Source organism: Sciurus vulgaris (genome assembly GCF_902686455.1).
Source record: "Sciurus vulgaris genome assembly, chromosome: 18".
Classification (NCBI taxonomy): Eukaryota; Metazoa; Chordata; class Mammalia; order Rodentia; family Sciuridae; genus Sciurus; species Sciurus vulgaris.
Window position 1 is genome coordinate 32,393,147 of NC_136479.1, and position 14,855 is coordinate 32,408,001.

At 43.4% G+C, this 14,855-nt stretch overlaps 1 pseudogene across 1 annotated transcript; it reads left to right on the forward strand.

The window, feature by feature from the left end:
• Positions 1-10,173: 10,173 nt before the first annotated feature.
• LOC306649310 (large ribosomal subunit protein uL23-like) lies at positions 10,174-11,705 on the forward strand (annotated as a pseudogene). Its single transcript has one exon. The product of its transcript is annotated as a large ribosomal subunit protein uL23-like (transcript).
• Positions 11,706-14,855: the final 3,150 nt, after the last annotated feature.

Here is a 14,855-nt window from a genome sequence, read left to right on the forward strand (position 1 = left end):
ATACTTCTGGAGGCTGAAAGTTCAAGATCAAGGTGCTGGCAGGGTTGATTTCTCCAGAAGCCCCTCTCCTTGAAGTGTAGATGGCTGCCTTCTTGCTGCCTCTCCACATGGTTATCCCTTTGCAGGCATACCCTTGGCATATCTCTCTCTCTCCCTCTTTATGTCTAAAATTTTCTCTTCTTTTTTTTTTTTTTTTTTTTTTTTGTTTGTTTTTTGGTACTGAGGATTGAACACAGGGGCACTTAAGCACTGAGCCAGATCCCCAGCCCTTTTTACTTTTTTATTTTTGAGAGAGGGCTTCACTAAGTTGCTGAGGCTGACCTTTAACCTGTGATCCTCCTGCCTCAGCCTCCCACTTTACTGGGATTGCACACCTGGCTAAAGTTTTCTCTTCTTACAAGGTCAGGGTGTATTAAGGTTCACCCTACCATTATCATATTAACTTTAATCACCCTGTCTTCAAAGACAGTCACATTTGGAGGTACTGGATGTTAGGACTTCAACATACAAATCAGGGGTGGAAGTGAGGAGGCCCAATTCAGGCCATAAAATGCCCTTGGATTACAAGCTCCCACTACTCTGCCTAAGAGCCTTCTCTGCTCGGGTTGATGCTTATTCTACACAGTACAAATCTGTAAAGGTCTTCCAGAATGAAAGTGTGCTTTCTCGAGAATCCTGAGGAATGAAGAATTAAGTTCCAAGCATCTGTATTTTGATATCGCGAATTAGCCTGTATAAATGCATTATGATTTTAACTGATCACTTTCATGTTCTTTTCTAATTTTTCCTGACCACACTGTCATGGTATTTTGAACTTACCAGGTGTGAGGCACTAGTTAGGGAGACAATGCTCAGTGCAAAGGACACAATCCTGTCTGCAGCACCTACAATCTTGCAGAGCTATGTCCAGTGACATTCTTTGGTGACAAGCAACAGACACTCCCTGGCTTACTTAAGCCCAACTCCCCACCACTTCCCCCCAAAAAGGATTTCACTTGTAAATTTTTGAGTAGTTCACAGATTTCTATGAAAAACTGAAGAACCCATCTTGGAAGGGGCAACAGTGAGCACCCAGCCAGCAGCGACCATCAGTAGCCTCATCAAGGAGGACGTTCAGATAAACCAGCTCTGGCCATGTTTGTTTGCTGTTCCTAACAGACACTGGACTCAGGATTCAAAGTCCTGGCAGAGAGACTGATCGATCAGCCTTGTTTGCATCATTTTCTCCGTGGATGCCAAAGGGGCTCGTGGTCCAACTAAAACATCTCACAAAGAGAGTATTTCTCCAGAAAAGAAGAATGAGAGTCCAGGTAGCCAAGGTACTAGGAGGAGACACAACCAAAGAAAGAATCTATTGCCATAAAAGGCTGCAAGACAAGATAAGTCACTTGATAAAGGGGATTGCAAGTAGCTGTGAATATACAGCAGGGTCTGCTCACATCAGCTAGAATCAAGGAAAGAACAGGGGGAGATGTTAGCTGGACAAAGAGAGCTTGGGTAGGTGAGAAACTGAAGGCTCTCTGTGAGGCCAGGGTCCATGATCTGGGTGAAGGGGTGGCCAAGGGTAAGAGATACGGTACAGAGACCAGGTTCAGACCACAGAGGCCTCAGGAGGCTAGCTCAGCAGCCCAACACCAGCAGCACCGAGGGTAGAGATCCAGGGAGAATCTGGTGTATGGCCACAGTTAAGCTACCATGCAGAAAATGTTGTGATACATAAAACTGGTAAAAGATTTACTACCCAAGTGTATTTCAAAACTCCTACAAGTTAGTAAGAAAGGCAAAGGGAAGCAGGCATGTGTTATGAACAGACAATTCACAGAACAGTGCATTACTGTAACAACAGAGGTGGGGAAGCTCCCCTGCCAGATCAAGATTGAATGACCTCTGGCAACACTGAGGGCCCAGTGGAATGTGCCTGGGGAGTTGCGGGCACCTTGCATTGAACTTCTCATCCCCTGAGCTTCAGGATAGCCTTGATCTCCTATGTTGGCTCCCAGCTCTACTGCAGAGAAATCACACAACTGTTAAACCAGGGCTCTGGAAGCCTCTGATATCTAATTTAGGCTCAGGATTCTCAAGTGGGATGGGCTGGGTTTGAACCATAGTTTCAGTACTTCTAGTTTTGATCTTGAATAAGTGAGTTAAGATCCCTTTGCCTCAGTTTCCTCATCTGTAAAACTTCTTCCTTCATGGAATTGTCGTGTGATTAAATGAGTTAATATCTGGTAGGTGCCTCGGAATGAAACTGACCAAATTACACTGTTGGATTGCGTGCATGCGTGAATATGTAACAATGAATCCCACTGCTATGTTTATTTAACACACCAATAAAAAGGAGAAAATTAATAAAAATGAAGTGCATTTCAGGGAGGTAAAGGTAGCTCAGTGGTAGAGCGATTGCCTGGTAGGCATGAGGCCCTTGGTTCAATCCCCAACACTGAAAACAAAGAAATTACACAGATTATATATAGAGATACAGTTTAGAACAGTGCCTGGCATACAGTAAGCACCCAAGATTTGCTGATCTTTTTGCCACTCTGCTACACTGGTCCCTGCACACACATGTTCTCACCTCAGTTTCTTCAGCCCTGGCCCCTGCATGTAAATGTGTTTGTCACTCCCACCCTAAGGGGTGAGGGGACTCCTCACCTTTGTGTCCCCCATTCACAGTCAAGCCTTTTGCAAGCAGGACCCTCACTCATTCATTTGCTCCCCCACCCACTTCTCAGCTCCCCCAAGCCCACTGCCCAAATTGCTCTCACCAAGGCACTTCTCAATCCTTATCTTATTTGATCTCTCCTGGCATTTGACACCTCTGATCACTCCGCCCATGAAAGCATCCCCGTTTTTCCCCCTCTCTCTTCCTGGGCTTCACCCCCCACATTCCTGCAGATGACCCCTCCATGTGCAGATCCCCAGTCTCAGCTGCCTCTTGAGCTCAGGCTTAAAAATCCATCTGTCCACAAGCTATTTCTACTAAACAGACCATCAGAGACCTCCTAGATTAATAGCACCTGCTCTGGGAGCAGTAGATTTCTCTGAGCCCTTGAGCAGTCAACCTTTATGAGCAGATTTTAAAACACTTAGTGCAGGTCAATGTCAGATTTCCTTCTCAGCCTGTTTCAGAATCCAGGAAACAGATTTCTGCCTTGACGGTAGGTTTAGATGCACTTGCCTATTGTTGCCACAAGATGGTACTATGTATCCAGCCAGAGGATTCCTGGCACTTCTAGATGCTTTAATAACCAGTGAGGAGAACGTGTAAGATCTACTCTTAGCTATTTTCAAGTATACAATATATTAACTATAGCCACCATGCTATACAATAAATCTCCAGAATTTATGTATCCCATCTAACTAAAACTTTATACCCTTTGACTAACATCTTCTCAGATTAATTAACTAATGATGAATGACTGAGATTTGGGAGAGGCCATGCCAGGCAGATAGATTGTGTGGAGGTTAAAGTCAAAATTACTGCACATGCCTTATGCCCCACCAGTTTGGGTTGGTGATGCAGTCCGTGAGGGATGTTCATATGTTCTTCCAGAAAATGTACAGTGTTGCTACTGCCAGGCAAGGAATTGTGTCTATTTGCCAAAATAAAGTCTTTGAAAGCTCTTTTAGCATTTGTTAAACCCTGAATAGGAACCCCTTTTTAAGGAGGATTCTGGGTTCCAGAGGTCCCTTCCGCAATCACCTCCCCCAACCCAGGGCTGGATGGTGCAGGTGTTTGCTGGGGCATCCTTCTCAATTTCTGTTTTTTGGGGTAGCTAAAGGAATAAGAGTAGATGTTCTGCCCATTTGTACTAGTTTTCTAGGGCTGCCAAAGCAAAGCATTGCCCTACCAAACTGACTTGGAAGCTTAAACATCAGAAATGTACTTTCTCGCAATTTTGAAGACTGCAAGTCTAAGAAGAAGGTATTGACAAAGTAGGTTCCGCCAGAGTCCTCTCTCCTTGGTGTGCAACTATCCGTCTTCTCCCTGTGTCTTCACACGGGTTTCCTCTGTATGTATCTGTCCTATCTGCTCTTCTTATCAAGACACCAGGCATACTGTATTCATTCCCCCAACTGCCTCTACCCCCAACCCCATGACCTCATTTTTCCTCTCTAAAGGACTTACTCCAAATACAGTCACTTTCTGAAGTGCTGAGGGTTTAGGACTTCAACATATGAATTTGGGAGACACAATTCAGACCATAACACCATTGTATCTTATTCTCTGATGCAATCCCTGAATTCAACCAGATCCTGTCAAGCTGTTTTATGCTGCCAAGATTACATAACCTAGGAACATGATCATGGGAAACAGGAGGAGGAGACTATGGTAATGCAGGGAGAGGGGCTGTTTAAATTTGTACCATGATATTAAAACAAATTGGAAAAATGCAAGCAATCTGTGTAGCAATGTGTTATGATTAAGATATGCGGTGTCCCCCCAAAAAGCTCATGTGTGAGACAATGCAAGGTTTAGAGGTAAAATGATCAGATTATGAGAGCAGTCAGTGGATTAATCCCATGATGGGGATTAACTTGGTGGTAATTATAGGCAGGTAGGATGTGACTAGCAGGTGGGTCCCTGGGGGCGTAGAGAGAGAGAGAGAGAGCTCTCTACTTCTTGGTGTCCATGTCCTGATCTGCTTTCCTCCACCACACTCTTCCACCATGATGTCCTGCCTCACCTCGAGCCCCAAGGAATGGAGCCAGCTATTCATGGACTAAGACCTCTGAAACCACAAACCTCCAAATAAACTTCCCTTCGTCCAATTGTTCTTGTCAGGTATTTTGGTCACGGCTGCAAAAAAGCTGACTTAAACCCAATGGGAGCCGGCTTCCCAGTCCTCCCCTCAAAAAATGGGTCTGCGGTGAGGACGAGGTGAGAGACAGCCTCCCCTGAGGCATCTGGGGGACCCACACGCGCTTATCTAGGTTGCCCCCAGCGTGACTGAGCATGGTGAGAACCAGAGCCCCTTCCTCTCTACAGGACCCTCCCTGCATGCCAGTCCTGCCCTGGGTCCAAATTGACTGCCCCTGACTGCACTCTCTGGCTCTTCTTACTCCCTTCTGCACATGGCGGAGCCACAAGTCAGCCTCTGGCTTCTACTCCACCTATACTGGCTCCCTTCACAGACATTTCCCCCAATACATCTCTTGCGCTGCTCTTTTCTTCTTATAGGACCCAAAGTAACACAGTGCCCTTATTGGGGTGTGGTAAAATGTTAATATCCAAATCTATGTGAGATAGCGCATGGATTAATCCAGAATCGGCTACAAGACCCAAATACTTTTATAAACTAACCCAGCTTTAGAGACAAAGTCCCAACGTGTGGGAAATGATGGGGGCAGAGAGATCAACTTCTAAAGTACACCAGTATAACATAAACCTTTCAATCAACTATTTCCTCAGTCCCCAAAGTCCATTTCTAACTAAGCAAAATTTCCAGCTTGAATTTAGTTATCTGAATAGAACTCCCAATTTAACAAAAGACCTTCATTCTCTAGGAAGCATTCTCTAGAGAATATCTAATAAGGCTGGGGACGGGGGTTGTAGCTCAGTGGTGGGTCCATTGGCTAACACAGACAAGGCCCTGAGTTTGATCCCCAGGACTGCAAAAGTAATGAAGCTTGTTTCCAAACAAGGTTTTGTGGTTTTGGTCACTGAAAACCTGTCTGAAGCAGCTTAATGTAGTGACTAAAACCACAAACTCGTCTAGAATTCGTCAACTCCAGAGCTACACCTGGCTTTTCTGGTTCCTGTGTGACCGTAGGCAAGTTATTATGCTCATGTGCCTCAGTTTCCTCAGCTGTAAAACTGGGTGCTCATATGACTACTTACTTTCTAAGGGTGATTTATAAGTCAAAAATGATACTGTGCATATAGTGTTTGGCATCAGTAAGTGTGCAGGGTTTCTTGTGATGCTGATTGTCAGTCTGATTAGCCCATGGTAAGAACCAAAGCAACTAAGATGAAGTGATCTGATAGAAGTAGAATGCAAACACATGACATTTTGTTATTTTCTAGTAGCCACATTTTAAAGAGTAGAAACAAGTGAAATTAACTTTCAGGTTTTATTTAACCTGAAGGGCAATTTGCCTGAGGCCACTCTGGTTCTGCCTGACTGAAGTCAGTAGGATACTCTACATTCCTTAGCAAACAATCTGTTATGTGCAGGAGAAATGCAGGACCAGAAGACTCCACCCTGCACACTAAGAAGAATATAGAAGTTACCCTGAAGGAAGGGGACTTTTGTGACCTTTACACAGACCAGATTCCAAGACTCAGGGAGACAGGATAATTAGGATCAAAGCCCCTCAACCATAAAATCTGTAAGAACAAGTTCCAATTAGAACTGGTCAGATTGGGACAAGCTGATTCAGAGTTGCCTTAGATCTTTAGCATGTAATTACAGAGGCAAAATCTATCTCTATAGGGTAAAACCATGTGCAGTTAGGACTTGAAAGTTTGATGCAATCCTGCTAGCAGTCAAAAATCAAGAGATGAACCTGGGCAGAACTCTGGAAAATTCATGGGGATCCCCCAGTGAAATAGGAGGGCAAAAGGGGTGTGTCATCCCTCTCTTCTCTGAGGGTCCTGCACTCTCTCTTGAGAGTGTTCCTGTTTTCCCTTTCCTAACTCTTTCCTAAACTCATGCCTGCTACTGTTTGTGACTCAAGGACATCCACAGTTGCTTTGGCTCTGCAGATGGCCTGCTCTGCAAATGGTTTATCTCAGTTGGCATAATGTCCTCCAAGTTCATCCATGTTGCAGTACAGGTCAGGTGTCCTTCCTTTTAGGGCTAAATATATAGACCACATTTTGTTTATCCATTCCTCAGTTTATCCATTCCTCAGTAAACCCTTGGTTTACTTCCACCTTTGACTATTGTAAAGGGTGGTGCTATGAATAAGGTATAGAAATATCTGTTTGAATCCTCATTTTCAACTCTTTGATGCTTATGCCCAGAAATAGAATTGGAGAATCACAAGGTAACTCTATTTTCAATTTTTTCTTTAATTTATTTATATTTTTTAGGAATATCATACTGATTTCCACAGGGGTTTCATAGCAATGTATCAGGGGTCCCATGAGTTCATCTCCTCACCAACACCTGTCATTTTTGTTGTTTTGTTTTGCTTTGTTATATTAACCACACTACTGGATGTGGGTTAGAGGTCTCTGAACTCTTTTACAATCCATTTTGTCAGCTTTGAACATTTTGAAAGTACTAGCTTAAATTTTATCAGTGTTCATTTCTGATGACAGACGGCCTGGGTAATGGAAAGGTATGTGGTGGCACAAGTCCTAGGTTCTGGCCCAGTTGTGTCACTATGAGACTCTGAGCAAGGGAGACCTTTCTCCAAGCCTGTTTCCCTGTCTTCCGCGGGGAGTCAGCATGACAATCACCCACGCTCCAACAAGTTAGCTGAAACTTAGATCTAGATACATTTTAAGTGGCGTTCTTTTTACACACGTGAGCTGTTTAATTCAGTTTTATTTTTCTTTTGATTATTTTTCCTGCTCCTGGAGTGGGACACACACCGGGGAGTTGGGAGTCCTTGAACCTAGGAAACCACCGAGATGCGAAACCTCCGGGGGTCCTAGAAAGGACTCCTCCGCGGCGGGCGCCGATCGTACTTCCGGTCTTTGTTTGGCAGCGGCTACGGCGGCCTGCAGGGGTCAGCCAGCCTCGATCCCGCCGCGGGGCCACCCGCAAATACCAAGTGCACCTCTCCCTATTGGACCTGGGCGCCGTCTGATTTCCCGCCCCACACTCTTGGCCTCGCCCTTCCTTTGTTTCTTCAGCGTGTCGGGAAGGTTAAAGGGATGAAGGGTCCACTGTTGAACCCCTCCTTTCAAACGTCCTTGGAGCCAGCGTGGCTGCAGAATTCAGTCCATCCCCGCCGCTGTCCATGGAAGCTCCTTGCAAAACGTTCGGGTTGTTGAACTGGATAACTGCACCCTGGATCCTCGGCTTTGTGTGCTTCTCATTCTTCAGTGTGCACCTTATAACCTCAGCGTAGGGCTAGGCGGAGAGGAAATGAAGTGCCAGACAGGGTGCCTCCCTTTCCCAGGAGACACTAGTAAAAGTACTGAGACGTGTTCTTATATACACGCGGAGATAGATTTCAAGGAGCGGCAAGAGTGGATCTGCAGAAACGTTCTGCCGTCCAAGAACACTAAAGATTAACGACAAAGCCCTTCTCTAGAGATTATTAAATTCCTTCTGCAAAAAAATAGCCAAGCTGCTAAATAAAAATATCTCTGGGTTTGTTTTCTAACAATACTACAGCAGAATGAGAACTGAGTGCCATTTGTTGGCCAATTTACTTAAACTTTATGGCCCTCAAATTCCTTGTTTCTAAAGGGAAAAGGATAATAGTTCCTTAAATAGACGTGAATGAGGTTAATTCTTGTAAAACGCCACAGTGGGTTGACAGGTACTACTAGTAAGTGATAGCTTTATCATGGCTTTGACAATTAATAAAATCGAGGATATCAAATAGACAGTCTCCCCTCCTACTTAGAGCCTCTTTTTGTGTCCAGTGGTCAATGTGGGAACAGAAAAGAGAAGAATTCTAGAAGGCGAGAGGAAAGGTGTGTATGGAAAGATTAACCCACTTAGTCCACCCCAAATTTGAATATCTGTAGCATGTAGCATTTTTTTTCTGAGTGGAAGCAAGCATGATAATTGTATATTTGTTAAAGAAAAGTATGCTTTTGTAATCGTCTATTCAAAGTCTCTGTTAATGACATATTTTTATGAGCTTTGGAATTTATGCCCACCCACAGATCCAAGACTCATATGAGTTCAAGGCCTACAGAAAATATTCTGAAAATCACTGAGATAACCAAAGTCATCTCCATTTATAGAACATCTGCCTTGTTTTTCCTCTTGGGAACTGAAAGAAAGTATTTTCTCTTCTTTTGTGTCTCTAAATTTTTCTGGGGGAAAGAGATTCAAGAAAGGATCTGGTAGGTCCCCCCACCCCCACCCCATAAACAATTATTTAACTCGTTTTCCTGTGAAGTTTTTTTCCTCTGGAATCCCCTGCCCTAGCACTCAAAATAAGACCAAAACGGTTAGGGTTAGCACCAAACAGGCAAGAGGATCAGGAGTTTGAATTCAGCCTGAGTAACCCAGTGAGACCCTATCTCAAAATAAAATTTTAAAAGGCCGGGGAGGTAACCCAGTGGTATAGCACGTGCAAGGCCTGCGTTTGATCCCCAGTACAATAAAAAATATTAAAAATTAAAAAGAAACTGAAATGGCAAGAGGGGAAATGGAATCATGTGGGTAAGATTGGAAAGACTGGATTACATGCAGTGCAGTGGTCCTCAAGTTACTAGTGCCCAGTTTACAAACATTCTGTAAATACAGTGGCCAGCTGCACCCTGACACCTTTTCTCTCCTCCCTGACCACCTCACAATTCACCACCCCTGAAGGTTCTGACCAGCAACCAAAAGTTAACGCTCATCTGGCATTCATTCTTCAGTACCATTTTTTTCCACACCCATCAGAGAAATCTTGTACTCGTTGCCCATTCGCCATTCTGTGAATCCACCCCAGTTCTCTTCCATACAGATACATAAGCGCCCTCTTTATGTCCCTGCCATAAGTCTCTTTCATCACTTGTCTTAGAAATCTGACTCCCCTTTTCTCTCTCACCTCCTTCATTCTATTTGTGAATTTGAAAATGACAATAATCTGGGCCTGGGGTTGTGGCTCAGTGGTACAGCGTTTGCCTAGCACGTGTGAGGCACTGGGTTCAATCCTCAGCACCACATAAAAATAAACAAAATAAAGGTATTATGCCCATCTACAACTAAAAAAAACAATTTTAAATGACAATAATCTGGAAATCAGTAAGGAGTTTCCTCAAAAGTGAATGAAATTGTCACGTGACCCAGTGGCACCATTTCCCGGTATTTTTCAAAAAGAACTAAAGTCAGCCTACTGTAGTAATGCATGCATACCCCTGTTTATTGCAGCACAATTCACAATAGCCAAGTTGTAGAACCAGCCTAGGTACCCATCAACTGAACAATGGATAAAGAAAATGTGATATATATATATATATATGTATTAACATCATATATCACAGATATATATTATCAAAAACAGATGAACAATTGGAGAACATATATCAGAAAATGATGGAGAATGTCATTTTGAGCAAAATAAACCTCAGAAAGTCAAATATGATTCACACACACTTGTTTTCCAGTGTTCTCTTTATAAGTGAAAAGCGAGGGAGAAAAAGTTCTTTAAAAATGTATCTCATGAAAATAGAGGGAAGACCAGTATTGCTGAGGGAGGGAATCAGGAGGAGGAGGATGGGAGAGCAAGGGGAAGTACTGGGAAATGGATTGATTGAATTGTGTTGTGCACATGCATGAATCTGTTGCAGTGAATCCCACTGTTGTGTGTAATTATTATGCACCAATAAAAAGAAATGAATAAGTAAGTAAAAAGAGGGCGGAGCCTTTTCACCGAGATGGCACCGAAAGCTAAGAAGGAAGCATCTGCCCTCCCAAGGCTGAAGCCAAAGCAAAAGCTTTGAAGGCCAAGAAGGCAGTGTTGAAGGGCGTCCACAGCCATAGAAAGAAGAAGATCCACAGATCACCTACATTCCGGAGACCCAAGACATTATGGCTCCAGAGGCAGCCCAAATAGCCTCGAAAGAGAAACAAGCTTGGCCACAATCAAGTTCCCCCTGACCAGAGTCAGTCATGAAGAAGGTTGAAGACAACAACACACTTGTGTTCATTGTGGATGCCAAGGCCAACAATCACCAGATCAAACAAGCTGTAAAGAAGCTCTATGACGCTGATGTGACCAAGGTTAACACCCTGACCAGGCCTGATGGAGAGAAGAAGGCATACATTCGACTGGCTCCTGATTATTATGCTTTGGATGTTGCTGACAAAATTGGGATCATCTAAACAGAGTCCAGCTGTCTAATTCTAAATATACCCTTTTTTAAAAAACCAAAAAAAGAAAAAGAAAGGGGAAATGACAAAAACCATTGTGGTAGATCTGAGCAACAATAATCCTGAAATATAAATGCATCAAGAAAAGAGGAAATCACCTGGGTGCTACCAACATCTTGATCCCTCAAAAGAATGCTTCACTCTGAATCCCCAGAACACAATCTCCTTGGTGATCTTCTGCTCTTCAAATCCTAGATCCAAAATAAAAAAAAAAAACCGAAGTAACCCATGTTACTGTTTCCTTCTGTGTTTAATACTGTTGCAGATCAGAGACAACCATAGATGTGTGCATTTTAATCTACTGGTGTTTTGTGGTTGTAAAATAACTTTCCTTCATCCAACCTACATTTATTGGTTCTTGCTAATGTTTTGAGACATAATACTTTTCCCCATTTTACATGGAAATCTTTCTAAAATGTATGCCTTCTTCCTGCATGTGTGTGGTTTAACTTCTTTTTAGCGACCCAGTCTTCATTACAGACATCCTACACACAATGAGACCCTCAGGATCTCCTAACACAAAATTTTCTCACTGTATGTTTATTTTTAAAGAAAAAATAAACAGAATCCTCATATGCTCAGACGATTTGCCTGAGTAAAAATGAATCCTAGGACTAGGGATGGAGCTTAGTGGTAGAGTGAGTGCTCAGCATGCCTCAGTGCCACAGGTAAAAAAGAACTGTGATCATGTCACTCGTTTAATAGTCTGTGAATTTTTAAATTTATAGTAATTTCCAACTCAAGAAGTCTGAACTTCCTTAAATGTCATCCTTGTAAAACTCCGTAAGTCATTTTTTAAAAACATGGTTTAAAATAAATGTTTGCTTTGAAATGTTCAAAGAAGAACTTGAAGCCTGTTTAAAAATAAAAACAAACTCTACCTTGTCCTTGGGCTTTAGCCCTTATTTCTCAAACCTTATTTCAGATTGCCCTGATAGTTCTTACTCCACTTATATAGTAGATTTATTTACAAGAATGAAGTGATTCATACACACTTGTTTTCCATTTCCTTTTGGTCAAAAAATTATAAAACATTCAGTTTATGGATACACTCTGTCCACACTCATCACTTTTGCCTCCTGTTCTCACTTGCAGCAATAAAATAAAATGTCCTCTTCATAGGAGTAATCCTATAATTACAGTCTGTCTGGTCCCAACCACATAATTCTGCAGTTTGGAAGTGGGGAACTTGTCTTAAATTTCCTGCTGTTATAACAAAATACCTGAGACTGAGTAACTTATAAAGAAGAGAGATTTATTTGGTTTTGGAGGTTTGGAAGTCCAAGAGCATGGTGCTGACATCTGACTAGGGCCCTTGTGCTACATCCTAACATGACAGAAGGCAGAAGGGCAAGAGAGAGTGAGAACAGACAAAGCCACTCTGGTGATAACTAACTCACTCCCACAGTAACAATACTAATTTGTTCACCTCTTATTAGGCCCCATCTCTCAACACTATTGCCTCTGGGGATTAAGTATCCAACACATGATCTCTTGTTAACATGCTCAAATCATATCCTAGCCGTAGCATACAACATTCAGGAAAGTCCCTTGACTCCATCCGCTGTTGATCTTTTGCTTCTGAATCTCATCTCTGTGCTTGCCTTAAGTACCCGTCTCTGGGTGGAATATATCTTCCAATAAGTTTCCTGAAACAGACTGCCAGTGGGAATCAATATTTTGAAGCTAAGCCTATCTGAAAATATCTCCTTTGTTTCCCTCACAACTATTTTTTCATTTGGGCATAAATTTGGAGTTTGGAAATTATCATCCCTTGGAATTTTGCCTTCAAACTTCCAACATTGTTTTTAAGAAATCCGACAGCCCTCTGATACTGAGTCCTTTATATGAGACCTCATTTTTATCCCTGGAAATCTTTGCGTTCTAAAATCTCACATTGATTGAGTTCTTTTGTCGTTCATTTGTTTTTGTTGCCCCCCCCCCCATTTATTATGGGAGAGTGTTCAGTGGGCACTACATGTTTTCTTTATTTTTTGAGAAATTTTTGATTTGGGGTGCTGAAGATTGAACCCATAATTTCACACAGACGGGGCAAACACCAAACACTACCACTGAGCTACACTTCCAGCCCCGCCCCAGCTACTACTTCGTTTTCTCTGTTCTCTGAAATTCCTGCAGTTCTGATGTCCTCTCCTGGGTTGATGTTCTTGTTTCCATATGTTTTTGTATTCACACTGTTATTCTCTTTCCCTTTTTCTTCCATTTGCTACGATGTTTCCTTCACCCTCTCCTCTCTTAAATTTTTTACTTTTGCTCTCATATTTTTCTGTTTCCAAGATACTCCTTTTGTTTTCTAAATGCTCCTTCGGTGGATCATCCTGCAGTTTCTTCTCAGATCTCGAAGGACATTCACTCTCTGCAGTGGTTTTGGCTGTTTTCTTCTGCTCCTTACATGTCACGGTTTCCCGACTTTTCTCTCCTTTGGCCTGTGTTCTGTAGACCACCCAAAGATGGCCGCCAGGTTGTTTCTTTCCCAGCAGGCTGCGGACATTAGCCCAAAGTCCACCAGCCAGTGTTGAGCTCAACTTCATACACATTCAGTTGCTTAAATATATCCTGAATGAACATATGTTCAGACATTTAGAGCCTGCTGGCTTAGGCTACCCTGCAAAACTACATCCAACATCTGCCAGCCAGAGATAAGACAAACCCAGGGCTAGAGAGTCCCCCACCTGTTGTGCTACAGAACTCTCTGATCCAGAGCCTCCCCACCTTGACCTGAGTGATGTCCCCTAGACGCCTAAGCCCCGCCCACTCTGATTCCCTTCTACCCTGTGTCCTCCTCCCCTTCAGCGTCCCTGTAAGGTCTCCTGCTGAGAGGATGTCCTCTTCCTTGTGTTCCTGCCTGAACCCTGCCCTGTAAAGTTTGTGTGCCAGACTTGGGGGTGCACACCTGTAATCCCAGTGACTTGGAGGCTGAAGCAGAAGGATTATGAGTTCAAAGCCAGCCTCAGCAACTTAGCAAGGCCCTAAGCAACTTAGCAAGACCCTGTCTAAAAAAAAAAAAAAAAAAAAGAACTGGGAATGTGGGTCAGTGGTTAAGCACCTCTGGGTGAAATCCTCAGCACCCCAAAATAAAAGACTTGTTGTGTGATACTGCCACATCATGGCCCTGTCGTCTTCCCTAGTGAACCTCAAATCCTCAAACTCACCACACCTACCCAAGAGATGCAGGCTTTCCTCAAATGTCTGAGCTACCCATTCACACATCAGTGGGAGCTCTGGGAAACTGCCTAGCATGCTCTGGGTGTGGATGGGCTTTGTCTGTTATGAGCTTCCCTGAGATGATCTGGTGGGACTTGGACTCCTGGCTGCCAGTGTCTGTAGATCTTGTAATTTGGTCATTTTCTCCTGAGAAAACCTGGGTCTCCCTCCCAAAGGTTCCAAGCCTGGCTGTCACTCTGGATGCCAGTGGAGGAAAGGACTCGACACTTGAAGGTGGGAAGGGTACAACATGGCTGCCAGTCCATGGTGGGACTGGGGTTCCACAGCCTTCAGGTCAACACCCAGGCCCAGCTGGATTGGGGAAGCACCCAGCACAGTGGTGGAGGGTGTGGGTGCCATACAGAAAAAACAAGTGGATTAAATAAATATCCACCTCCTGGATGTTGAAACCTCCCCCTCCTCCTGCCCAGAGGTCTGCTTGGTCATTAAACAGGAGACTGCAAACCTTTCCTATGGAGAGACAGGTAGTGACCACGGTAGACTCTGCAGGTCACGGTCCATATCAGTGACCAACTCTGCCATCACAGCGCAAAGCAACCTTTGATAATATGTAAATGAAGGGCTGCGTCGTATTCAAAACAGAAGTTTATTTAAGGATGCTAAAATTTG